This window comes from Trachypithecus francoisi, unplaced genomic scaffold (genome assembly GCF_009764315.1).
Source record: "Trachypithecus francoisi isolate TF-2019V2 unplaced genomic scaffold, Tfra_2.0 Lachesis_group6, whole genome shotgun sequence".
NCBI lineage: Eukaryota > Metazoa > Chordata > Mammalia > Primates > Cercopithecidae > Trachypithecus > Trachypithecus francoisi.
The window spans coordinates 68144413-68153315 of record NW_022681471.1 but is presented as its reverse complement, the minus strand read 5'-3'; the positions used below and the strand labels follow the sequence as shown (position 1 = coordinate 68153315).

The 8903-nt window shown below is 40.5% G+C and overlaps 1 non-coding gene across 1 annotated transcript; it reads left to right on the top strand.

Annotated features, from left to right (window-relative positions):
• The first annotated feature begins 286 nt into the window (after window positions 1–286).
• On the top strand, window positions 287–393 carry LOC117078599. The gene has a single exon (XR_004435048.1). It is a non-coding gene; the product is annotated as a U6 spliceosomal RNA (small nuclear RNA).
• Window positions 394–8903: the final 8510 nt, after the last annotated feature.

Here is an 8903-nt window from a genome sequence, read left to right as displayed (position 1 = left end):
ATAGAGGAAACCTGTCCCTATTTTAAAAAAGAAAAGAAAATGAATTTGGATTAGTTTTTAATGTATATTGCAAACTCAATTGAATAAATAAAGAAAAGGAGAAAAAATAAGTATAACTGACATGTTTTATGTCAGAGAAAATGGAATCATGTAAAATTCTCAGTTAAGACCACAAGATACAAAAGAACATGGAAGATAAAAATAGAAACATAAAACAAGGGCAACAAATGGAAAACAGTATCAAACATTGTAGATATTAGCCCAATCATATCAATAATCACTTTAAGTGGTCACTTTGGCAGTACATATACTAAAATTGGAAAGATACAGAGAAGATTAGCGTGTCCATTGTGTAAGGATGACATGCAGATTTGTGAAGCATTCCATATTTTCATGGAAGGAAAAACTAGTACCAGCCACTGCAAAAATATACTGAAGTACAAAAACAAATGACACTATGAAGAAACTGTATCAACTAGTTTGCAAAATAATCAGCTAGCATCATGATGACAGGATCAAATTTACACATAACAATAACCTAAATGTAAATGGTCTGAATGCCCCAATTAAAAGACTCAGACCAGCAAACTGGATAAAAAGTCAAGACCCATCGGTGTGCTGTATTCAAGAGACCCATCTCACATGCAAAGACACATAGGCTCAAAATAAAGGGATGAAGAAAAATTAACCAAGCAAATGGAAAGCAGAAAAAAGCAGGGGTTGCGATCCTAGTTTCTGACAAAACAGACTTTAAACCAACAAAAATTAAAAAAAAGATGAAGGGCATTACAGAATGGTAAAGGAATCAATTCAACAAGAAGAGCTGACAATCCTAAATATATAAGCACTCAATACAGGGGCACCAAGATTCATAAAACAAGTTCTTAGAGACCTACAAAGAGACTCAGACTCCCACACAATAGTAGTGGGAGACTTTAACACTCCATTGTCAGACAGATCAATGAGACAGAAATTTAACAACGATATTCAGGACCTGAACTCAGCTCTAGATCAGGTGGACCATGTTAGGGTTTGAAGAGAAGGCAAGGGTTAAAGACACACACACACACACCACACACACACACATACACACACACACACAGGGTAGCTTAACAGCAAATGCAGGTTTTATGTCCAGCGTAAGACCTACAGAAGTGGGAGACCAGTTTAATGCCAGTGCACACCACTGCTAACAGGCTTGGGCAATTTATCGGCCTGAACGGGCAGGGTCTGGTGGGGCGGGGCAAGGGCTGCTGCCTGGGAAAATGTTGATAACGTGTTCCCATGATGAGGCTGTTCTGGCCCTTGTTTTGGTGGAATGTGGTGTTCCTTGCACTTTCTCCCAGCAGAATATGATAACAGGCAGGCTGTTTCTCATGGCCCACATCTCCAGTGGAATGTTTCACTTTGACCAAGGTCTGCAAAATGGTGGGGGACTCATAAAATGGTGCGGTTTGGACTAACATTCTTGCTTTCTGCTTAATATAAAAGGAAGAGGGGTGTTGTTGATTATCTGGTTCTTTCTGTTGAATAGGGGCACTGTAGTAAGGGTTTGGGTTTTTAAGCAGTGGGTGTCCAACTTCAGAGTTGTTTTCCTGCAGGCACTGATACTGGACTTGGCGGAGGAGAAGGATGGTATCAATGTGTTTCTGGGTGGTTGCCTGGACTAGGGAGTTCAGCCTTCGGGAGATAAAGCAGGATATGAAGGTGAGTATACATGGGCCAATTATTAGTATTAGGAGGAGGAAGACGAGTGACCCTAAGAAAGGGGCAACCTGCTATCCCAGTGTTGAGTGCAGCAGAGACGTTTAGTTCTGCTAACAGGGGAGTTAAGTGTACAGGCCATTGGGTATATGTGGAGGAGGAGGAAATAGGGATTACTAAAGGAACCTGAATGGTTTGGTTGTTAGGCAAAATGTTAATGTTTGGAGATTAAAACATCAGAGTGTATGTTTTTGACTCACCTGCCAGCAGGCAAAGATAAGATTTTTTACCACATAGTGAAAAAGACCAGGGGTTGACAGGCAAGAGTTGTAAGTGAAGGTAGTGAGCCATGAGAAGATGGGGGTTGAATCCTGGACAAACTTTTATCCCAACTTTTTTGTTTTTCTAGGTTGAATAGCGGTTAACAAGGGTAACCCCTGTGAGGGCCTGATAGGGAATGTTGGTGGGGGAGGAGGCGAAGGTTGTTTGGTTTTGGAGAGAGATAGAGAAATGGATGTTTGCTAACTAATAGCCATTGTGGTTCTTTTATGGCAGAAGGATATAGATTGCAGTTGAGGGAACTGTTTGTGCATTTTTTCCAGGGAGAGCCCTTGAGTTGTCTACATGGGAGCTGTGCCAGCAGAGAGGGGAGGGGTTGGTAAGAGGTGTTTAACAGTTTGAAGAAGAGGGGAATGTGACTGATTTAAGAGGCAATGTATAAGGTTGACGAAGGGGGCCCAACTGTCAGAGGTTGTGGGTGGGGACTTAGAGTATCCCACAGACAAAGAGGACAAAAGGAGAAAAAGGAGATTTGAGAAGGAGTGAAATTTTGGAAGGTGCCCTGTAGCCATAGCTCCTGGATTAATGTGAGGAATGTGAGTGGACTACCTAGGGATGTGGGGAGGGAAAACCAGGAAATATCTGAAACAAGGTATAAGAGAAGATCTGAAATTGGAGGCAGAGAGTGTTATGGACCAGGGCCTTCTGGATTGGCAACTTCTGGAATTCTTGTTAAGCACAGTAAGGTTGTTCCTGTGAAGAAGGAATAATATCTTGGGGATGAGAAAATTTCTGGATATGAATCTTGTGCTCTTTTTAGCTTGGAACGGTGTATCTAGTGTGGAAAGGACATTACCTTTGCTGCTGTGGGAGTAGTTAAGATAATCTGGTTAGGACCCATCCATTCAGGTTGGACAGGTTAGGAGGAGGAGCCTGCAATCCAGATGCAGCTCTCTGGTTGTAGGGACAGGGAGGAGTGTTTGGAGGATGGACTTTTAGACTGGGGCATTTGCGTGCTATTAGATGTTGAGTGAGGTGTAATGCCAGCCACGTATCCTGTACAGAAGAGAGAGCAGATACAGGGAGATTCTGGAGGATAAAAGAGCATTTGTACATGAGTTTAAATGGGCTTAGGCTGAGGGGCTTTTGGGGAATGGTTCACAAACGCATGAGGGCCAATGGGAGAAGTGAAGTCCAGACCATCTTAACGTCTAGGGAGAGTTTGGTTAGTTGTTGTTTTGAAAGAGCATTGGCCCATTTAATTTTACCTAAAGATTTGGAGGAGTAAGGAATATGAAAAGTCCATTTAATGTTTACAGCCTTTGCCAGCTGTTGGTTAAACTGAAACAAATGCTGACCCATTGTCTACTGGATGGAAGAGGGGAGTTTAAACTGGGGGATAATATGGGTGAGGAGAATAGAAGTGATGGTGTGTGCCTTTTTGGTGGTGGTAGGAAAAGCTTTTATCCATCCAGAGAATGTATCTTCTATTGTTAGAAGGTACTGAACTTGTTTTACGGGGTGCATGTGTGTGAAGTCAATCTGCCAGTCCTGCCCTGCCAGGTGCCCTCAGGCCTGATGTGTGGGGAAAGGGGGTTGTTTGATAGTTTCCTGACAGTAAGTTTGAGTGCAAAGGGAACATGCCTTAGTAATATCTTTGAGATTCACAGCCATGGTAGGAGAATCTATATAAGTTTTTAAGAGCTGGAGTAGGGGGCAGTAACTGGCATAAAAATGGTTGTGCACATATGAAAGTACAGAATGTTTCTGGGACTTGTGCAAAAAATTTATCATTGAGGTAGAACTATTTTCCTTCCTGAACCATTCCAGCCTGGGTGAGTGAGGTTTGTTTTGCCTGGGTATATACAGGGTGAATGCTGGGAAAAATGGGCAATAATGATTTTATTTTTGAGATGGAGTCTTGCTTGTTGCCCAGGCTGGAGTGCAGTGGCATGATTTTGGCTCACTGCAACCTCTGCCTCCTGGGTTCATACAATTGTCCTGCCTCAGCCTCCCACATAGCTGGGACTACAGGTGCCTACCATCACATCTGGCTAATTTTTTGTACTTTTTATTATACTTTAAGTTCTAGGATACATGTGCACAATGTGCAGGTTTGTTATATATGTATACATGTGCCATGTTGGTGTGCTGCACCCATCAACTCATCATTTACATTAGGTATATCTCCTAATGCTATCCCTCCCCTTTACCCCCTCCCCACAATAGGACCTGGTGTGTGATGCTCCCCTTCCTGTGTCCAAGTGATCTCATTGTTCAGTTCCCACCTATGAGTGAGAACATGTGGTATTTGGTTTTCTGTTCTTGCGACAGTTTGCTGAGAATGATGGTTTCCACCTTCATCCATGTCGCTACAAAGTATGTGAACTCATCCTTTTCTATGACCGCATATTGTTCCATGGTGTATATGTGCCACATTTTTTTAATCCAGTGTATCATTGAATCTGAGTGCTCCTGTATTGGGAGCATATATATTTAGGATAGTTAGCTCTTCCTGATGAATTGATCCCTTTACCACTTTGTCTCTTTTGATCCTTGATGGTTTAAAGTCTGTTTTATCAGAGACTAGGATTGCAACCCCTGCTTTTTTTTGTTTTCCATTTGCTTGATAGGTCTTCCTCCATCCCTTTATTATGAGCCTATGTGTGTCTCTGCATATGAGATAGGTCTCCTGAATACAGCAAACTGATGGGTCTTGACTCTTTATCCAATTTGCCAGTCTGTGTCTTTTAATGGGACCATTTAGTCCATTTACATTTAAAGTTAATATTGTTATGTGTGAACTTGATCCTGTTATTATGATATTAGCTGGTTATTTTGCTCGTTAGTTGATGCAGTTTCTTCCTAGCATTAATGGACTTTACATTTTGACATGTTTTTGCAATGGCTGTTACCTGTTGTTCCTTTCCATGTTTAGGGCTTCCTTCAGGATCTCTTGTAGGGCAGGCCTAGTGGTGACAAAATCTCTAAGCATTTGCTTGTCTGTAAAGAATTTTATTGCTCTTTCACTTATGAAACTTAGTTTGGCTGGATATGAATTCTGGTCGAAAATTCTTTTCTTTAAGAACGTTGAATATTGGCCCCCACTCTCTTCCGGCTTGGAGAGTTTCTGCCAAGATCTGCTGTTAGTCTGATGGGCTTCCCTTTGTGGGTCCTGACCTTTCTGTCTGGCTGCCCTTAACTTTTTTTCTTCATTTCAACTTTGGTGTATCTGACAATTATGTGTCTTGGAGTTGCTCTTCTCGAGGAATATCTTTGTGGTGTTCTCTGTGTTTCCTGAATTTGGATGTTGGCCTACCTTACTAGGTTGGGGAAGTTCTCCTGGATGATATCCTGTAGAATGTTTTCCAACTTGGTTCCATTTTCCCCATCACTTTCAGGCATAGCAATCAGACGTAGATTTGGTCTTTTCACATAATCCCACACTTCTTGGAGGCTTTGTTCATTTCTTTTTCTCTTTTTTCCTCCATGCTTCCTTCTCACTTCATTTTCATTCTTTGATCTTCATCACTGATACTCTTCTTCCAGTTGACGAGTTGGTTACTGAAGCTTGTGCTTTGTCATGTATTTCCATGTTATGGTTTTTCATCTCCATCAGTTCTTTTAAGTCTTCTCTGCATTGATTATTCTAGTTATCCTTCATCCATTCTTTTTTCAAGGCTTTTATTCTTTGCGCTGGTTAGTAGTTCTTCCTTTAGCTCTGAGAAGTTTGATCGACTGAAACTTCTTCTCCTCAACTTGTCAAAGTCATCCTCCATCCCGCTTTGTTCCATTGCTGGCGATGAGCTGCATTCCTTTAGAGGGGGGAGTGCTCTGATTTTTTGAATTTCCAGCTTTTTTTTTTTGTTTTTTTGTTTTTTTTTGTTTTTAATTTTTTTTTTTTTAATTTTTTTTTTATTTTTTATTTTTTTATTTTTATTTTTTATTATACTTTAAGTTCTAGGGTACATGTGCATGACGTTTATATCATGTATAACTCCCCAATGCAATCCCTCCCTCCTCCCCCCCCCCATGATAGGCCGTGTGTGATGTTCCCCTTCCCGAGTCCAAGTGATCTCATTGTTCAGTTCCCACCTATGAGTGAGAACATGCGGTGTTTGGTTTTCTCTTCTTGTGATAGTTTGCTAAGAATGATGGTTTCCAGCTGCATCCATGTCCCTACAAAGGACGCAAACTCATCCTTTTTTATGGCTGCATAGTATTCCATGGTGTATATGTGCCACATTTTCTTAATCCAGTCTGTCACAGATGGACATTTGGGTTGATTCCAAGTCTTTGCTATTGTGAATAGTGCCGCAATAAACATACGTGTGCATGTGTCTTTGTAGTAGAGTAATTTATAATCCTTTGGGTATATACCCAGTAGTGGGATGGCTGGGTCATATGGTACATCTAGTTCTAGATCCTTGAGGAATCGCCATACTGTTTTCCATAATGGTTGAACTAGTTTACAATCCCACCAACAGTGTAAAAGTGTTCCTATTTCTCCACATCCTCTCCAACACCTGTTGTTTCCTGACTTCTTAATGATTGCCATTCTAACTGGTGTGAGATGGTATCTCATTGTGGTTTTGATTTGCATTTCTCTGATGGCGAGTGATGATGAGCATTTTTTCATGTGTCTGTTGGCTGTATGGATGTCTTCTTTTGAGAAATGTCTGTTCATATCCTTTGCCCACTTTTTGATGGGGTTGTTTGTTTTTTTCTTGTATATTTGTTTGAGTTCTTTGTAGATTCTGGATATTAGCCCTTTGTCAGATGAGTAGGTTGCAAAAATTTTTTCCCATTCTGTAGGTTGCCTGTTCACTCTGATGGTAGTTTCTTTTGCTGTGCAAAAGCTCTTTAGTTTAATTAGATCCCATGTGTCAATTTTTGCTTTTGCTGCCGTTGCTTTTGGTGTTTTAGACATGAAGTCCTTGCCCATGCCTATGTCCTGAATGGTACTACCTAGATTTTCTTCTAGGGTTTTATGGTATTAGGTCTAACATTTAAGTCTCTAATCCATCTTGAATTAATTTTCGTATAAGGGGTAAGGAAAGGATCCAGTTTCAGCTTTCTACTTATGGCTAGCCAATTTTCCCAGCACCATTTATTAAATAGGGAATCCTTTCCCCATTTCTTGTTTTGTCAGGTTTGTCAAAGATCAGATGGCTGTAGATGTGTGGTATTATTTCTGAGGACTCTGTTCTGTTCCATTGGTCTATATCTCTGTTGTGGTACCAGTACCATGCTGTTTTGGTTACTGTAGCCTTGTAGTATAGTTTGAAGTCAGGTAGCGTGACGCCTCCAGCTTTGTCCTTTTGACTTAGGATTGTCTTGGCAATGCGGGCTCTTTTTTGGTTCCATATGAACTTTAAAGCAGTTTTTTCCAATTCTGTGAAGAAACTCATTGGTAGCTTGATGGGGATGGCATTGAATCTATAAATCACCTTGGGCAGTATGGCCATTTTCACGATATTGATTCTTCCTATCCATGAGCATGGTATGTTCTTCCATTTGTTTGTGTCCTCTTTGATTTCACTGAGCAGTGTTTGTAGTTCTCCTTGAAGAGGTCCTTTACATCCCTTGTAAGCTGGATTCCTAGGTATTTTATTCTCTTTGAAGCAATTGTGAATGGAAGTTCATTCCTGATTTGGCTCTCTGCTTGTCTGTTACTGGTGTATAAGAATGCTTGTGATTTTTGCACATTAATTTTGTATCCTGAGACTTTGCTGAAGTTGCTTATCAGCTTAAGGAGATTTTGGGCTGAGACGATGGGGTTTTCTAAATATACAATCATGTCATCTGCAAACAGGGACAATTTGACTTCTTCTTTTCCTAACTGGATACCCTTGATTTCTTTCTCTTGCCTGATTGCCCTAGCCAGAACTTCCAACACTATGTTGAATAGGAGTGGTGAGAGAGGCATCCCTGTCTTGTGCCAGTTTTCAAAGGGAATTTTTCCAGTTTTTGCCCATTCAGTATGATATTAGCTGTGGGTTTGTCATAAATAGCTCTTATTATTTTGAGGTACGTTCCATCAATACCAAATTTATTGAGCGTTTTTAGCATAAAGGGCTGTTGAATTTTGTCAAAAGCCTTTTCTGCATCTATTGAGATAATCATGTGGTTCTTGTCTTTGGTTCTGTTTATATGCTGGATTACGTTTATTGATTTGCGAATGTTGAACCAGCCTTGCATCCCAGGGATGAAGCCCACTTGATCATGGTGGATAAGCTTTTTGATGTGCTGCTGAATCCGGTTTGCCAGTATTTTATTGAGGATTTTTGCATCGATGTTCATCAGGGATATTGGTCTAAAATTCTCTTTTTTGTTGTGTCTCTGCCAGGCTTTGGTATCAGGATGATGTTGGCCTCATAAAAAGAGTTAGGGAGGATTCCCTCTTTTTCTATTGATTGAAATAGTTTCAGAAGGAATGGTACCAGCTCCTCCTTGTACCTCTGGTAGAATTCAGCTGTGAATCCATCTGGTCCTGGACTTTTTTTGGTGGGTAGGCTATTAATTGTTGCCTCAATTTCAGAGCCTGCTATTGGTCTATTCAGGGATTCAACTTCTTCCTGGTTTAGTCTTGGGAGAGTGTAAGTGTCCAGGAAATTATCCATTTCTTCTAGATTTTCTAGTTGATTTGCGTAGAGGCATTTATAGTATTCTCTGATGGTTGTTTGTATTTCTGTGGGGTCGGTGGTGATATCCCCTTTATCATTTTTTATTGCGTCTATTTGATTCTTCTATCTTTTCTTCTTTATTAGTCTAGCTAGCGGTCTGTCAATTTTGTTGATCTTTTCAAAAAACCAACTCCTGGATTCATTGATTTTTTGGAGGGTTTTTTGTGTCTATCTCCTTCAGTTCTGCTCTGATCTTAGTTATTTCTTGCCTTCTGCTAGCTTTTGAATGTGTTT